Source organism: Thalassophryne amazonica, unplaced genomic scaffold (genome assembly GCF_902500255.1).
Source record: "Thalassophryne amazonica unplaced genomic scaffold, fThaAma1.1, whole genome shotgun sequence".
Classification (NCBI taxonomy): domain Eukaryota; kingdom Metazoa; phylum Chordata; class Actinopteri; order Batrachoidiformes; family Batrachoididae; genus Thalassophryne; species Thalassophryne amazonica.
In genome coordinates, this window is record NW_022986256.1 from 215,812 (window position 1) to 234,546 (window position 18,735).

The following is an 18,735-nucleotide window of genomic DNA, read 5'->3' on the forward strand; positions in this document are numbered from 1 at the left end:
GTGTTCACACCCTTGCATGGAGCTAAAATCCTCACCAAGCTAGATCTGCGTAATGCTTATCACCTGGCTCGGATCCAGAAGGAAGACGAATGGAAGATGGCATTTAACACCCCCTTAGGTCACTTTGAGTACCTGGTCATGCCGTTCGGCCTCACTAACAGCCCTGCGACGTTTCAAGCATTTGTTAATGATGTCTTGCGGGACTTCCTGCATCGATTCGTCTTCGTATATCTAGACGATATCCTCATCTTCTCTCCGGACCCTGAGACCCATGTAAAGCATGTACGTCAGGTCCTGCAGCGGTTATTGGAAAATTGGCTGTTTGTGAAAGGCGAGAAGTGTGCGTTCCACTGTACTTCTTTGTCCTTCCTGGGGTTCATCATCTCCTCCAACTCCGTCGCACCCGATCCGGCTAATGTAGCAGCGGTGAGAGATTGGCCCCATCCGGCAAGCCGTAGGAAGCTGCAACAGTTCCTCGGCTTTGCAAATTTCTACAGTAGGTTCATTAAGGGCTATAGTCAGGTTGTTGGTCCCCTTACTGCCCTGACCTCCACAAAAGTCCCCTTCACCTCGTCGGATCGGTGCGAAGCCGCGTTTAGGGAGTTGAAACGCTGGTTTTCGACTGCACCAGTTCTGATGCAGCCCGATCCCTACCGCCAGTTTATAGTTGAAGTGGATGCCTCAGACTCAGGGATAGGAGCCGTGCTGTCCCAGAGTAGGGAGTCCAACAAGGTTCTCCACCCATGTGCCTATTTCTCCCGCAGGTTAACCCCCACTGAATGGAACTACGACGTTGGCAATCGGGAACTCCTGGAGGTGAAAGAGGCCCTGGAGGAGTGGAGACACTTGCTGGAGGGAGCTGTGGTCCCATTTATTGTTCTCACTGACCATCAGAACCTGGAATACATCCAGACCACCAAGAATCTGAACCCCAGGCAAGCCCGTTGGTCACTGTTTTTCGGTAGGTTCAACTTCAAGATCACCTATCGCCCTGGGATGAAGAACCAGAGGTCTGACGCACTGTCCCGGGTGCATGAAGATGAAGTTGGACCAAAGCTGTCGGATCCACCAGATACCATCCTGCCGGAGTCCACTATCATCGCCACCCTCACGTGGGACGTCGAGGAAGTGGTCAGGGAGGCCCTGACCCGACATCCTGATCCCGGCAGTGGACCACCAAACTGGCTGTACGTCCCACCAGACGCTCGGACAGCAGTTTTGGACTTCTGTCACGGTTCCAAGCTCTCCTGTCATCCAGGGGTGCGCAGAACCATGGCAGTGGTACGGCAGCGGTTCTGGTGGGCGTCAGTCGAAGGTGACACCCGGGATTATGTCCGGGCCTGTACGACCTGTGCCAGGGGCAAGGCGGACCATAAACCCGAACGAGGACTCCTCCAGCCACTTCCCGGCCTCATCGCCCCTGGTCCCACATCGGCCTGGACTTCGTCACGGGCCTCCCTGCGTCCCAGGGAATGACCACCATCCTGACGATAGTGGACCAGTTTTCCAAGGCGGCCCACTTCGTGGCCCTCCCGAAGCTCCCGACGGCCCAGACCGCAGACCTCCCGGTCCACCACGTCGTGCGTCTGCATGGTATCCTAGCGAACATCCTCTTGGATCGTGGTCCCCAGTTCTCCTCGCAAGTCTGGAGGAGTTTCTGTAGGGAACTGGGGGCCACCGTGAGCCTATTGTCCGGGTACCACCCCCAGACCAACGGCCAAGCAGAGCGGGCGAACCAAGATCTGAAACAGACCCTGAGGTGTGTTACCTCCGCGCACCCGATGGTCTGGAGCCAACATCTGGCCTGGATCGAGTATGCTCATAACAGCCAGATCTCGTCAGCAACCGGCCTCTCCCCCTTCGACGTCTGCTTGGGGTACCAGCCCCCATTGTTCCCAGCTGTGGAGGGAGAGGTCGAGGTCCCCTTGGTCCAGGCCCATCTCAGGAGGTGCCGTCGGGTGTGGAAGTCAGCCCCGCTCTGCTCTCCTCAAGGCCTGGACGTGGGCGAAGAGCCATGCAGATCGCCGACAAGCCCCGGCCCCAGCTTACCAGCTCGGGCAGGAGGTGTGGCTCTCAACCAAAAACATTCCTCTGCAAACGGACTCACCTAAGGTAACAGACCGGTACATCGGACCCTTTCCCATCACCAAGATCATCAGTCCCACCGCAGTGAAGCTGGGAGTTGGAGCTTCACTGCGGATACACCCAGTCTTCCATGTCTCCTAGATCAAACCACACCACACCTCGGACCTCTGCCCCCCCAGACCAGCGCCGCCTCCTGCCTGCATCATTGACGGCGAGCCGGCCTGGACTGTGAAGAAGCTGGATGTGCATCGGGCTTCCAGTATCTGGTGGACTGGGAGGGTTACGGACCAGAAGAGTGCCCCTGGGTGAAGAGGAGCTTCATCTTGGATCCCGCCCTCCTGGCAGCCTTCTACCAGCGACACCCCGACAAGCCGGGTCGGGCGCCAGGAGGCGCCCGTTGGGGGGGGGGGTCCTGTTGTGTGGGCCGCCCGAAGAGGAGGTACTGCTGGCTCACCACCAGAGGGCGCCCTGCCTGTTGTCAGGTTTCAGGCACTAGAGGGCGCAGTTGCCGCAGGAGTCCACCAGGAGCCCGGAACTGACAGCTGTCACAAATCTTCCATCATCACCACCACCCATAAAAGCCTGGGAGAGACATCAGAACTCTGCCGAGTTATCTGCTTACCCTAAAGGTAAACTACTCAGCTGTTTTGTGCCGTACGCACACGTTTTTGCTTGTAAACGTTTTGCAGTCGATTAACCTTCTGTACACTTGCGGCTTGTAGCCGAGTTTGTGGAAGTTGGAGGAGTTGGCGTCTCCACTCCTCACTTCAGACTTGATTAAGTGATACATAAGGCACTGCACATACTCTGTGTTCCTGTGTTTGCAGGTGGTGGATTTTCCCTCAGAAAGGAACTGTATCGTAGCTGATTGTTTGCTGGGTGTTCACACACCCACCTTTTCACTTGTGTCTGTTCCTGCCAGCAGTACCGGATCTGACAGCTGGAAGCGGTGGCCACCTGGGGACTCAGGACTTGGCAGCTCCGGTGTATTGCAGGTCTCCGCTGGCGGTGGAACATCGTGGGTCCCGGCTCTTCTCTGGATAGGCGTCTCCTACCCTTGGGCCTGCCCACGCGTCACTGAGTTTTGTGATTGACAGACTAAAAGCATATTTGGTTGTTTGAGCACATTTGCAGAATAAATTGTTATTTATTCTGACTTCCTATTGGCCGTTCATTCATGCCCCCTGTCATGGGTCCGTGTACTTCACTTTCCCAAAAAAGATTCCAAAATAAAGCAAACAGACTGACTAAAAAGGTGAAAACACTAAACAAATTTATAGCAGTATAAAGACACTTACAAAATACCAGATATCTGACAGGAGCAGGGAACTGAGTGTAATCGATCAGCAAACAAACAGTGAGGAGGGCATGGCTTAAATAACTTTAAAGTAGACCTGCATTGAAATAAATGTGGTCAAATTTCAGAAAGAAATAGCTGATATGTATTTATAAGACCCTTATGAATGCAGTAAAGTAAATCTGTAAGCCCAAATTTGTAATTCAGCGGAGAAATATTCATTTAAAAATGACAAATTTGACGCTAAAATTTAGCCCTCCGCGAAAACAGTTTGTACATCCGGATGTTGGGGACAAGACGACGCGCTCCCGCCTTCAGTCCGATCCCGCATTGAAATTGATTTTATCTGTTAGTAATGTTACTGTTATACACATCCTGGTTTCAACATCCAAATGTAAGCTGCAATGAATGCGAGATACAGCTCTGCATGCTCAGATCAGCAGCGGCATCGACAGCGGGAGACGTTCTTCCCCAACGCCGCTCTCACTGCCTCCGATGCATTTACCGAGTGCATGCGCTCGTTAAATGCCGCCGCGGGCCACTCACACCCCTGTCTGCTGTGCAGCTGCAGACACGGCTCTGTCTACTGAATGGAGGTGCAGCCAACTTGGCACAAGTCCAGAGACTACGCTCGCCGTTTTGATGCGGAGCGGCCGGTGACACCTGTTGCTCACAAGGACAGACTTCTTGTGGCAAAATCCGCAGCGCCGCACGTCTCAGTAATCGGAGCCAGAGAGCTCCGTGGCCGCTGAGAGAGGTTTATATCTTTTTAATGACTTGAATTCTTTGCGGGCCCCGCCTCTGTACCCCGCGACAGTAACACCGGAGGTGAAAGACAGTCGATTTTCAATGCAACACCACTCAATCAAACGGGCCTATGAAAAAGTCCCAAAAAATAATTTTCAAGCACAAATAAAAGAAATGTGTACTCACCAAGTGTACCGCAAGACAATATGAAATTTTAAAAAAGTAGATCCTTCCGTATAAGACAAGAAAAAGGTGCAGATGCAAACTGACGTAAATCCACAAATTACAGTTGGCGCGCGCAATACATGCTGGGAGAGGGTCTTCTCCCTGACGTGCTGACAGGCTTGGGGAGGGCTAAATTTTAGCTGTAAATTTCTCATTTTTAAATGAAGATTTCTCTGTTGAATGACAGATCTGGACTTGCAGATTTACTTTACTACATTCAGAAGGATCTTATGTGTAAATATAAGTCATTTTTTGGTCCAAAGATCTGACTGCATTAATTTCAATGCAGGTCTACTTTAACTGATACGGGTGTCATGATTAGTCAGATCAGAACATGTGCTAACACAAAAGGAACATGAGAGGGCAGCAAATACCAGTTCAGATCAGAACATGTGCTAACACAAAAGAAACATGACAGTGCAGCAAATACCAGTTCAGATCAGAACATGTGCTAACACAAAAGAAACATGACAGTGCAGCAAATACCAGTTCAGATCAGAACGTGATAACACAAAAGAAACATGAGAGGGCAGCAAATACCAGTTCAGATCAACACGTGCTAACACAAAAGAAACATGAGAAGGCAGCAAATACCAGTTCAGATCAGAACGTGATAACACAAAAGAAACATGAGAGGGCAGCAAATACCAGTTCAGATCAGAACATGTGCTAACACAAAAGGAACATGACAGTGCAGCAAATACCAGTTCAGATCAGAACGTGATAACACAAAAGAAACATGAGAGGGCAGCAAATACCAGTTCAGATCAACACGTGCTAACACAAAAGAAACATGAGAGGGCAGCAAATACCAGTTCAGATCAGAACATGTGCTAACACAAAAGAAACATGAGTGCAGCAAATACCAGTTCAGATCAGAACATGTGCTAACACAAAAAACATGAGAGTGTAGCAAATACCAGTTCAGATCAACACGTGCTAACACAAAAGAAACATGAGAAGGCAGCAAATACCAGTTCAGATCAGAACATGTGCTAACACAAAAAACATGAGAGGGCAGCAAATACCAGTTCAGATCAACACGTGCTAACACAAAAGAAACATGAGAAGGCAGCAAATACCAGTTCAGATCAGAACGTGATAACACAAAAGAAACATGAGAGGGCAGCAAATACCAGTTCAGATCAGAACATGTGCTAACACAAAAGGAACATGACAGTGCAGCAAATACCAGTTCAGATCAGAACGTGATAACACAAAAGAAACATGAGAGGGCAGCAAATACCAGTTCAGATCAACACGTGCTAACACAAAAGAAACATGAGAGGGCAGCAAATACCAGTTCAGATCAGAACATGTGCTAATACAAAAAAACATGAGAGTGCAGCAAATACCAGTTCAGATCAGAACATGTGCTAATACAAAAGAAACATGAGTGCAGCAAATACCAGTTCAGATCAGAACATGTGCTAACACAAAAAACATGAGAGTGTAGCAAATACCAGTTCAGATCAGAACATGTGCTAACACAAAAGAAACATGAGAGTGCAGCAAATACCAGTTCAGATCAGAACATGTGCTAATACAAAAGAAACATGAGAGTGCAGCAAATACCAGTTCAGATCAGAACATGTGCTAACACAAAAGAAACATGAGAGTGTAGCAAATACCAGTTCAGATCAGAACATGTGCTAACACAAAAGAAACATGAGAGTGCAGCAAATACCAGTTCAGATCAGAACATGTGCTAATACAAAAGAAACATGAGAGTGCAGCAAATACCAGTTCAGATCAGAACATGTGCTAACACAAAAGAAACATGAGAGTGCAGCAAATACCAGTTCAGATCATAGCATGTGCTAACACAAAAGAAACATGAGAGGGCAGCAAATACCAGTTCAGATCAGAACATGTGCTAACACAAAAGGAACATGAGAGGGCAGCAAATACCACTTCAGATCAGAACATGTGCTAACACAAAAGGAACATGAGAAGGCAGCAAATACCAGTTCAGATCAGAATGTGATAACACAAAAGAAACATGAGAGTGCAGCAAATACCAGTTCAGATCAGAATGTGATAACACAAAAGGAACATGAGAGGGCAGCAAATACCAGTTCAGATCAGAACATGTGCTAACACAAAAGGAACATGAGAGGGCAGCAAATACCAGTTCAGATCAGAACATGTGCTAACACAAAAGAAACATGAGAGTGCAGCAAATACCAGTTCAGATCAGAACATGTGCTAACACAAAAGGAACATGAGAGGGCAGCAAATACCAGTTCAGATCAGAACATGTGCTAACACAAAAGAAACATGAGAGTGCAGCAAATACCAGTTCAGATCAGAACATGTGCTAACACAAAAGAAACATGAGAGGGCAGCAAATACCAGTTCAGATCAGAACATGTGCTAACACAAAAGGAACATGAGAGGGCAGCAAATACCAGTTCAGATCAGAACATGTGCTAACACAAAAGGAACATGAGAGGGCAGCAAATACCACTTCAGATCAGAACATGTGCTAACACAAAAGGAACATGAGAGGGCAGCATACCAGTTCAGATCAGAACATGTGCTAACACAAAAGAAACATGAGAGTGCAGCAAATACCAGTTCAGATCAGAACGTGATAACACAAAAGAAACATGAGAGGGCAGCAAATACCAGTTCAGATCAACACGTGCTAACACAAAAGAAACATGAGAGGGCAGCAAATACCAGTTCAGATCAGAACATGTGTAAACACAAAAGGAACATGAGAGTGCAGCAAATACCAGTTCAGATCAGAACGTGATAACACAAAAGAAACATGAGAAGGCAGCAAATACCAGTTCAGATCAGAACATGTGCTAACACAAAAGAAACATGAGAGTGCAGCAAATACCAGTTCAGATCAGAACATGTGCTAACACAAAAGAAACATGAGAAGGCAGCAAATACCAGTTCAGATCAGAACATGTGCTAACACAAAAGAAACATGAGAAGGCAGCAAATACCAGTTCAGATCAGAACATGTGCTAACACAAAAGAAACATGAGAGTGCAGCAAATACCAGTTCAGATCAGAACATGTGCTAACACAAAAGAAACATGAGAAGGCAGCAAATACCAGTTCAGATCAGAACATGTGCTAACACAAAAGAAACATGACAGTGCAGCAAATACCAGTTCAGATCAGAACGTGACAACACAAAAGAAACATGAGAGGGCAGCAAATACCAGTTCAGATCAACACGTGCTAACACAAAAGAAACATGAGAGGGCAGCAAATACCAGTTCAGATCAGAACATGTGTAAACACAAAAGAAACATGAGAAGGCAGCAAATACCAGTTCAGATCAGAACATGTGCTAACACAAAAGAAACATGAGAAGGCAGCAAATACCAGTTCAGATCAGAACATGTGCTAACACAAAAGAAACATGAGAAGGCAGCAAATACCAGTTCAGATCAGAACATGTGCTAACACAAAAGAAACATGACAGTGCAGCAATTACCAGTTCAGATCAGAACATGTGCTAACACAAAAGAAACATGACAGTGCAGCAAATACCAGTTCAGATCAGAACATGTGCTAACACAAAAGAAACATGACAGTGCAGCAATTACCAGTTCAGATCAGAACATGTGCTAACACAAAAGAAACATGACAGTGCAGCAAATACCAGTTCAGATCAGAACATGTGCTAACACAAAAGAAACATGAGAGTGCAGCAAATACCAGTTCAGATCAGAACATGTGCTAACACAAAAGAAACATGAGAAGGCAGCAAATACCAGTTCAGATCAGAACATGTGCTAACACAAAAGAAACATGACAGTGCAGCAAATACCAGTTCAGATCAGAACGTGACAACACAAAAGAAACATGAGAGGGCAGCAAATACCAGTTCAGATCAACACGTGCTAACACAAAAGAAACATGAGAGGGCAGCAAATACCAGTTCAGATCAGAACATGTGTAAACACAAAAGAAACATGAGAAGGCAGCAAATACCAGTTCAGATCAGAACATGTGCTAACACAAAAGAAACATGAGAAGGCAGCAAATACCAGTTCAGATCAGAACATGTGCTAACACAAAAGAAACATGAGAAGGCAGCAAATACCAGTTCAGATCAGAACATGTGCTAACACAAAAGAAACATGACAGTGCAGCAATTACCAGTTCAGATCAGAACATGTGCTAACACAAAAGAAACATGACAGTGCAGCAAATACCAGTTCAGATCAGAACATGTGCTAACACAAAAGAAACATGAGAGTGCAGCAAATACCAGTTCAGATCAGAACATGTGCTAACACAAAAGAAACATGACAGTGCAGCAAATACCAGTTCAGATCAGAACATGTGCTAACACAAAAGAAACATGAGAGTGCAGCAAATACCAGTTCAGATCAGAACATGTGCTAACACAAAAGAAACATGAGAAGGCAGCAAATACCAGTTCAGATCAGAACATGTGCTAACACAAAAGAAACATGAGAAGGCAGCAAATACCAGTTCAGATCAGAACATGTGCTAACACAAAAGAAACATGAGAGTGCAGCAAATACCAGTTCAGATCAGAACATGTGCTAACACAAAAGAAACATGAGAAGGCAGCAAATACCAGTTCAGATCAGAACATGTGCTAACACAAAAGAAACATGACAGTGCAGCAATTACCAGTTCAGATCAGAACATGTGCTAACACAAAAGAAACATGACAGTGCAGCAAATACCAGTTCAGATCAGAACATGTGCTAACACAAAAGAAACATGAGAGTGCAGCAAATACCAGTTCAGATCAGAACATGTGCTAACACAAAAGAAACATGACAGTGCAGCAAATACCAGTTCAGATCAGAACATGTGCTAACACAAAAGAAACATGAGAGTGCAGCAAATACCAGTTCAGATCAGAACATGTGCTAACACAAAAGAAACATGAGAAGGCAGCAAATACCAGTTCAGATCAGAACATGTGCTAACACAAAAGAAACATGACAGTGCAGCAAATACCAGTTCAGATCAGAACGTGACAACACAAAAGAAACATGAGAGGGCAGCAAATACCAGTTCAGATCAACACGTGCTAACACAAAAGAAACATGAGAGGGCAGCAAATACCAGTTCAGATCAGAACATGTGCTAACACAAAAGGAACATGAGAGGGCAGCAAATACCAGTTCAGATCAGAACATGTGCTAACACAAAAGGAACATGAGAGGGCAGCAAATACCACTTCAGATCAGAACATGTGCTAACACAAAAGGAACATGAGAGGGCAGCATACCAGTTCAGATCAGAACATGTGCTAACACAAAAGAAACATGAGAGTGCAGCAAATACCAGTTCAGATCAGAACGTGATAACACAAAAGAAACATGAGAGGGCAGCAAATACCAGTTCAGATCAACACGTGCTAACACAAAAGAAACATGAGAGGGCAGCAAATACCAGTTCAGATCAGAACATGTGTAAACACAAAAGGAACATGAGAGGGCAGCAAATACCACTTCAGATCAGAACATGTGCTAACACAAAAGAAACATGAGAGTGCAGCAAATACCAGTTCAGATCAGAACATGTGCTAACACAAAAGAAACATGAGAGTGCAGCAAATACCAGTTCAGATCAGAACGTGATAACACAAAAGAAACATGAGAAGGCAGCAAATACCAGTTCAGATCAGAACATGTGCTAACACAAAAGAAACATGAGAGTGCAGCAAATACCAGTTCAGATCAGAACATGTGCTAACACAAAAGAAACATGAGAAGGCAGCAAATACCAGTTCAGATCAGAACATGTGCTAACACAAAAGAAACATGAGAAGGCAGCAAATACCAGTTCAGATCAGAACATGTGCTAACACAAAAGAAACATGAGAGTGCAGCAAATACCAGTTCAGATCAGAACATGTGCTAACACAAAAGAAACATGAGAAGGCAGCAAATACCAGTTCAGATCAGAACATGTGCTAACACAAAAGAAACATGACAGTGCAGCAATTACCAGTTCAGATCAGAACATGTGCTAACACAAAAGAAACATGACAGTGCAGCAAATACCAGTTCAGATCAGAACATGTGCTAACACAAAAGAAACATGAGAGTGCAGCAAATACCAGTTCAGATCAGAACATGTGCTAACACAAAAGAAACATGACAGTGCAGCAAATACCAGTTCAGATCAGAACATGTGCTAACACAAAAGAAACATGAGAGTGCAGCAAATACCAGTTCAGATCAGAACATGTGCTAACACAAAAGAAACATGAGAAGGCAGCAAATACCAGTTCAGATCAGAACATGTGCTAACACAAAAGAAACATGACAGTGCAGCAAATACCAGTTCAGATCAGAACGTGACAACACAAAAGAAACATGAGAGTGCAGCAAATACCAGTTCAGATCAGAACATGTGCTAACACAAAAGAAACATGACAGTGCAGCAAATACCAGTTCAGATCAGAACATGTGCTAACACAAAAGAAACATGAGAGTGCAGCAAATACCAGTTCAGATCAGAACATGTGCTAACACAAAAGAAACATGAGAAGGCAGCAAATACCAGTTCAGATCAGAACATGTGCTAACACAAAAGAAACATGACAGTGCAGCAAATACCAGTTCAGATCAGAACGTGACAACACAAAAGAAACATGAGAGGGCAGCAAATACCAGTTCAGATCAGAACGTGACAACACAAAAGAAACATGAGAGGGCAGCAAATACCAGTTCAGATCAGAACGTGTGCTAACACAAAAGAAACATGACAGTGCAGCAAATACCAGTTCAGATCAGAACATGTGTTAACACAAAAGAAACATGAGAAGGCAGCAAATACCAGTTCAGATCAGAACATGTGCTAACACAAAAGAAACATGACAGTGCAGCAAATACCAGTTCAGATCAGAACGTGACAACACAAAAGAAACATGAGAGGGCAGCAAATACCAGTTCAGATCAACACGTGCTAACACAAAAGAAACATGAGAAGGCAGCAAATACCAGTTCAGATCAGAACATGTGCTAACACAAAAGGAACATGAGAGGGCAGCAAATACCACTTCAGATCAGAACATGTGCTAACACAAAAGGAACATGAGAAGGCAGCAAATACCAGTTCAGATCAGAACATGTGCTAATACAAAAAAACATGCGAGTGCAGCAAATACCAGTTCAGATCAAAACATGTGCTAACACAAAAGAAACATGACTGTGCAGCAAATACCAGTTCAGATCAAAACATGTGCTAATACACAAAAACATGAGAGTGCAGCAAATACCAGTTCAGATCAAAACATGTGCTAACACAAAAGAAACATGACTGTGCAGCAAATACCAGTTCAGATCAGAACATGTGCTAACACAAAAAACATGAGAGGGCAGCAAATACCAGTTCAGATCAGAACATGTGCTAACACAAAAGAAACATGAGAAGGCAGCAAATACCAGTTCAGATCAGAACATGTGCTAATACAAAAAACATGAGAGGGCAGCAAATACCAGTTCAGATCAGAACATGTGCTAATACAAAAAACATGAGAGGGCAGCAAATACCAGTTCAGATCAGAACATGTGCTAACACTAAAGAAACATGAGAGGGCAGCAAATACCAGTTCAGATCAGAACATGTGCTAACACAAAAGAAACATGAGAAGGCAGCAAATACCAGTTCAGATCAGAACATGTGCTAATACAAAAAAAAACATGCGAGTGCAGCAAATACCAGTTCAGATCAGAACATGTGCTAACACAAAAGAAACATGAGAAGGCAGCAAATACCAGTTCAGATCAGAACGTGATAACACAAAAGGAACATGAGAGGGCAGCAAATACCAGTTCAGATCAGAACATGTGCTAACACAAAAGGAACATGAGAGGGCAGCAAATACCAGTTCAGATCAGAACATGTGCTAATACAAAAAAACATGCGAGTGCAGCAAATACCAGTTCAGATCAAAACATGTGCTAATACAAAAAAACATGCGAGTGCAGCAAATACCAGTTCAGATCAAAACATGTGCTAACACAAAAGAAACATGAGAGTGCAGCAAATACCAGTTCAGATCAGAACATGTGCTAACACAAAAGAAACATGAGAAGGCAGCAAATACCAGTTCAGATCAGAACATGTGCTAATACAAAAAAAACATGAGAGTGCAGCAAATACCAGTTCAGATCAGAACATGTGCTAATACAAAAAAACATGAGAGTGCAGCAAATACCAGTTCAGATCAGAACATGTGATAACACAAAAGAAACATGAGAGTGCAGCAAATACCAGTTCAGATCAGAACATGTGCTAATACAAAAAAACATGAGAGTGCAGCAAATACCAGTTCAGATCAGAACATGTGCTAACACAAAAGAAACATGAGAAGGCAGCAAATACCAGTTCAGATCAGAACATGTGCTAATACAAAAAAAACATGAGAGTGCAGCAAATACCAGTTCAGATCAGAACATGTGCTAATACAAAAAAACATGAGAGTGCAGCAAATACCAGTTCAGATCAGAACATGTGATAACACAAAAGAAACATGAGAGTGCAGCAAATACCAGTTCAGATCAGAACATGTGCTAACACAAAAGAAACATGAGAGTGCAGCAAATACCAGTTCAGATCAGAACGTGATAACACGAAACATGAGAGGGCAGCAAATACCAGTTCAGATCAGAACGTGATAACACAAAAGAAACATGAGAGGGCAGCAAATACCAGTTCAGATCAGAACATGTGCTAACACAAAAGAAACATGAGAGTGCAGCAAATACCAGTTCAGATCAGAACATGTGCTAACACAAAAGAAACATGAGAGGGCAGCAAATACCAGTTCAGATCAGAACATGTGCTAATACAAAAGAAACATGAGAGGGCAGCAAATACCAGTTCAGATCAGAACATGTGCTAACACAAAAGAAACATGAGAGTGCAGCAAATACCAGTTCAGATCATAGCATGTGCTAACACAAAAGAAACATGAGAGGGCAGCAAATACCAGTTCAGATCAGAACATGTGCTAACACAAAAGGAACATGAGAGGGCAGCATACCACTTCAGATCAGAACATGTGCTAACACAAAAGGAACATGAGAAGGCAGCAAATACCAGTTCAGATCAGAACATGTGCTAACACAAAAGAAACATGAGAGTGCAGCAAATACCAGTTCAGATCAGAATGTGATAACACAAAAGAAACATGAGAGGGCAGCAAATACCAGTTCAGATCAGAACGTGATAACACAAAAGGAACATGAGAGGGCAGCAAATACCAGTTCAGATCAGAACATGTGCTACCACAAAAGGAACATGAGAGTGCAGCAAATACCAGTTCAGATCATAACATGTGTTAACACAAAAGAAACATGAGAGTGCAGCAAATACCAGTTCAGATCAGAACATGTGCTAACACAAAAGAAACATGAGAGGGCAGCAAATACCAGTTCAGATCAGAACATGTGCTAATGCAAAAGGAACATGAGAGGGCAGCAAATACCAGTTCAGATCAGAACATGTGCTAACACAAAAGAAACATGAGAGGGCAGCAAATACCAGTTCAGATCAGAACATGTGCTAACACAAAAGAAACATGAGAAGGCAGCAAATACCAGTTCAGATCAGAACATGTGCTAATACAAAAAAACATGCGAGGGCAGCAAATACCAGTTCAGATCAGAACATGTGCTAACACAAAAACAACATGAGAGTGCAGCAAATACCAGTTCAGATCAGAACATGTGCTAACACAAAAGAAACATGAGAAGGCAGCAAATACCAGTTCAGATCATAACATGTGCTAACACAAAAGAATCATGAGAGGGCAGCAAATACCAGTTCAGATCAGAACATGTGCTAACACAAAAGAAACATGAGAGTGCAGCAAATACCAGTTCAGATCAGAACGTGATAACACGAAACATGAGAGGGCAGCAAATACCAGTTCAGATCAGAACATGTGCTACCACAAAAGAAACATGAGAGTGCAGCAAATACCAGTTCAGATCAGAACATGTGTTAACACAAAAGAAACATGAGAGGGCAGCAAATACCAGTTCAGATCAGAACATGTGCTACCACAAAAGGAACATGAGAGTGCAGCAAATACCAGTTCAGATCAAACATGTGTTAACACACAAGAAACATGAGAGTGCAGCAAATACCAGTTCAGATCAGAACATGTGCTAACACAAAAGAAACATGAGAGGGCAGCAAATACCAGTTCAGATCAGAACATGTGCTAATGCAAAAGGAACATGAGAGGGCAGCAATACCAGTTCAGATCAGAACATGTGCTAACACAAAAGAAACATGAGAAGGCAGCAAATACCAGTTCAGATCAGAACATGTGCTAATACAAAAAAACATGCGAGGGCAGCAAATACCAGTTCAGATCAGAACATGTGCTAACACAAAAACAACATGAGAGTGCAGCAAATACCAGTTCAGATCAGAACATGTGCTAACACAAAAGAAACATGAGAAGGCAGCAAATACCAGTTCAGATCATAACATGTGCTAACACAAAAGAAACATGAGAAGGCAGCAAATACCAGTTCAGATCATAACGTGCTAACACAAAAGAATCATGAGAGGGCAGCAAATACCAGTTCAGATCAGAACATGTGCTAACACAAAAGAAACATGAGAAGGCAGCAAATACCAGTTCAGATCATAACATGTGCTAACACAAAAGAATCATGAGAGTGCAGCAAATACCAGTTCAGATCAGAACGTGATAACACGAAACATGAGAGGGCAGCAAATACCAGTTCAGATCAGAACATGTGCTAACACAAAAGAAACATGAGAGTGCAGCAAATACCAGTTCAGATCAGAACGTGATAACACGAAACATGAGAGGGCAGCAAATACCAGTTCAGATCAGAACATGTGCTAACACAAAAGGAACATGAGAGGGCAGCAAATACCAGTTCAGATCAGAACATATGCTAACACAAAAGAAACATGAGAAGGCAGCAAATACCAGTTCAGATCAGAACATGTGCTAATACAAAAAAACATGTGAGTGCAGCAAATACCAGTTCAGATCAAAACATGTGCTAATACAAAAAAACATGAGAGTGCAGCAAATACCAGTTCAGATCAAAACATGTGCTAACACAAAAGAAACATGACTGTGCAGCAAATACCAGTTCAGATCAGAACACGTCCTAACACAAAAAAACATGAGAGTGCAGCAAATACCAGTTCAGATCAGAACATGTGCTAACACAAAAGAAACATGAGAAGGCAGCAAATACCAGTTCAGATCAGAACATGTGCTAATACAAAAAAAAAAAACATGAGAGTGCAGCAAATACCAGTTCAGATCAGAACATGTGCTAACACAAAAGAAACATGAGAGTGCATCAAATACCAGTTCAGATCAGAACATGTGCTAACACAAAAGAAACATGACTGTGCAGCAAATACCAGTTCAGATCAGAACATGTCCTAACACAAAAAAACATGAGAGTGCAGCAAATACCAGTTCAGATCATAACGTGCTAACACAATGAAACCACATGTATATTTTTACTATTTATTTTTCTTTTCCTTTTTTGATATTCTGATTGTAATGTTAATAATGTGATTATTATTTAATTTGTAAATTAATCTTCTGTAAAAAGGGGTAGATAATACAACCCCTGGCAAAAACTATGGAATCACCGGCCTCAGAGGATGTTCATTCAGTTCTTTAATTTTGTAGAAAAAAAGCAGATCACAGACATGACACAAAACTAAAGTCATTTCAAATGGCAACTTTCTGACTTTAAGAAACACTATTGCTTTAAGTTTTCTGTCTTGACGCTTTGATGTCTTCCTTGGTCTACCAGTATGTTTGCCTTTAACAACCTTCCCATGTTGTTTGTATTTGGTCCAGAGTTTAGACACAGCTGACTGTGAACAACCAACATCTTTTGCAACATTGCGTGATGATTTTAATTTTAATCTTTTAATTGTTTGATAATCCTCTCCTTTGTTTCAATTGACATCTCTCATGTTGGAGCCATGATTCATGTCAGTCCACTTGGTGCAACAGCTCTCCAAGGTGTGTTCACTCCTTTTTAGATGCAGACTAACGAGCAGATCTGATATGATGCAGGTGTTAGTTTTGGGGATGAAAATTTACAGGGTGATTCCATAATTTTTTCCTCAGAATTGAGTGATTCCATATTTTTTCCCTCTGCTTGGTCTAAAAAAGTAACCGTTACTGACTGCCACAATCTTTTTTTCTTGATTTCTTATAGTGTTTCTTAAAGCCAGAAAGTTGCCATTTGAAATGACTTTAGTTTTGTGTCATGTCTGTGATCTGCTTTTTTTCTACAAAATTAAACAACTGAATGAACATCCTCCGAGGCCGGTGATTCCATAATTTTTGCCAGGGGTTGTATAAGTTCGCTTCTTTCTACCCCCTTTCATTCAGGTGTATTGTTACGTTTGTTATGTTTTCTTTTGGAATGATTTTTGGTTGTGTGGTTGGAACTGAATGAAATAAAGTAAAGTAAAGTATGAGGCAGACACTCACATACGCATGGCACACTTACACACACTCACACACAAACTCTCCCACACATCCACACACCACAAGAGGACAGGACTACAACCAAACGACACGGAGACAACTAAAAGAACCAAACCCTGTCCGAACCCCAAAAGAACCAAACCCCAACAGAATTAGCCCAAATCCCCTCCAAATGAAAATTCGACCCACATTCTGGAAGCGCTGAGGTGCATTCGGAAAAGCCGGACAGCGTTCTCAGTACAGTCTAAACAGTCGGGCATGGTTGGGTGGCCGCCCCAACTGTTTTGCCTGTGTTCAAACGTGGTGCAGTCGAAGTGGAAAAATATGGAACGGCGTCGATATGCAGTCTGACCACAATCCGACTGCATTCTAAATGTTCTGACTGCATCAAAACCAGCATTTGAGACAGTCTGATCGCGTTTGAGGGAAAGTCATTCACCACAGTCAGGCATGTCAAATCCTGCCGGCATGGCCTGAATGTGGCACGGAGCTGACGGACAGCACCAGCAAGGACTTGCTCAGACTGAGTCAGGATGATCCACACTGCCTCTGGTAATGTGTTACTGTATATTATGTATTGTACATATGTTATGGTGGTGTTTGTGGCATCCTGGACAAGTGCACTCCCACCAGAACAGCACATGAGAAGCAGACTGCACTCACCTGTCATCTCCAGCCGGACACCAGGACTGCGCTGTGGAGTTCAATCACGCACAGCCTTGTGCAGCTGTGGAGCTCGATCGCGCACAGCCTCGTGCAGCTGTGGGGCCCGATCGCGCACAGCCTCGTGCAGCTGTGGGGTTCGATCGCGCACAGCCCCGTGGAGCTGTGAGGTCCGATCACAGCACTACCTTGTGGGGGAGGGGGGCTCCTAAACTCTGATCGCACAGTGCAGAGGGTCCGTTCTGTGTGGGAAGGAACTGTCCATCCTGAGGAGACGTGTCATGCTGACAGACAGTGAGAGAGTGAGGGAGACGGCAGGCAAATGACAGATCTATCACATATCGCACATGGCACATATTGTGGGCTGTTGGACAACAGCACTTGGGCACGTGGAGCGTTGACACGTGCATGTCAGGCCACATCACGAACTGCTTGTTATAACAGGTGCATGCACTGGTGATGGCGGCTGAGCACAGAGGTGATCTGGTGACTGTGATAAACTGATCTCTCATGCACCACAGTGATGCGGACATCAGGGGGACCTGCATTACACAATGACATTCCGGGTCCAGTGGAGTGACATGGCAAGTCTTGGAGGAAGGGCAGACGACAGCGCTGCTCTCCCCCTCCTCTCCCTGTGTTTGCCTTCCAGACGGCAATCAGAGCGCACACGTATGTCATTCAAAGGGCATTCTTCATATTCTTACTGTATTCTAACAGCAGTCTGGGTATTCGTACTGTATTCAAACCACATTTGAACAGCATTTGTAAGCATACACACGGAGTGCGCATGAATCAGTCGAGGTGAGATCCGCCCACATTCTAGGTGGTTGTACAGCATTCGTACTTAGCTGTCTGAATGCCTGTCCCTCCCGACTGCACTTTGAATTTTGGCTCCCCCCTCCACCCCCGATTCGCCTTCGTTCATGCTAAGTGTGACGGGTCCTGAGAGCAAATATTAATCGGGGTTCTCCCTAGAAATTTTTAGTATTGCGGTGCTGTTGGAAATTATTACCTGAGGCGGAGCAAATTGTGAGTCATTTTGACTGGTTTTAGATGCACTGAAAGCAAGAACAATAGACAAAAAAAAAATTGACAATTATGTTGTAATATCAAAGTTCTTTTTTGCATTTTTCTGTCTAAGTTAAGAAAATAAATTACGCTGAAAAGTTTAACCCTCTGGGGTCCGAGGGCATTTTTTGGACAGTTCACTCGCCTGGCATAAATGTTT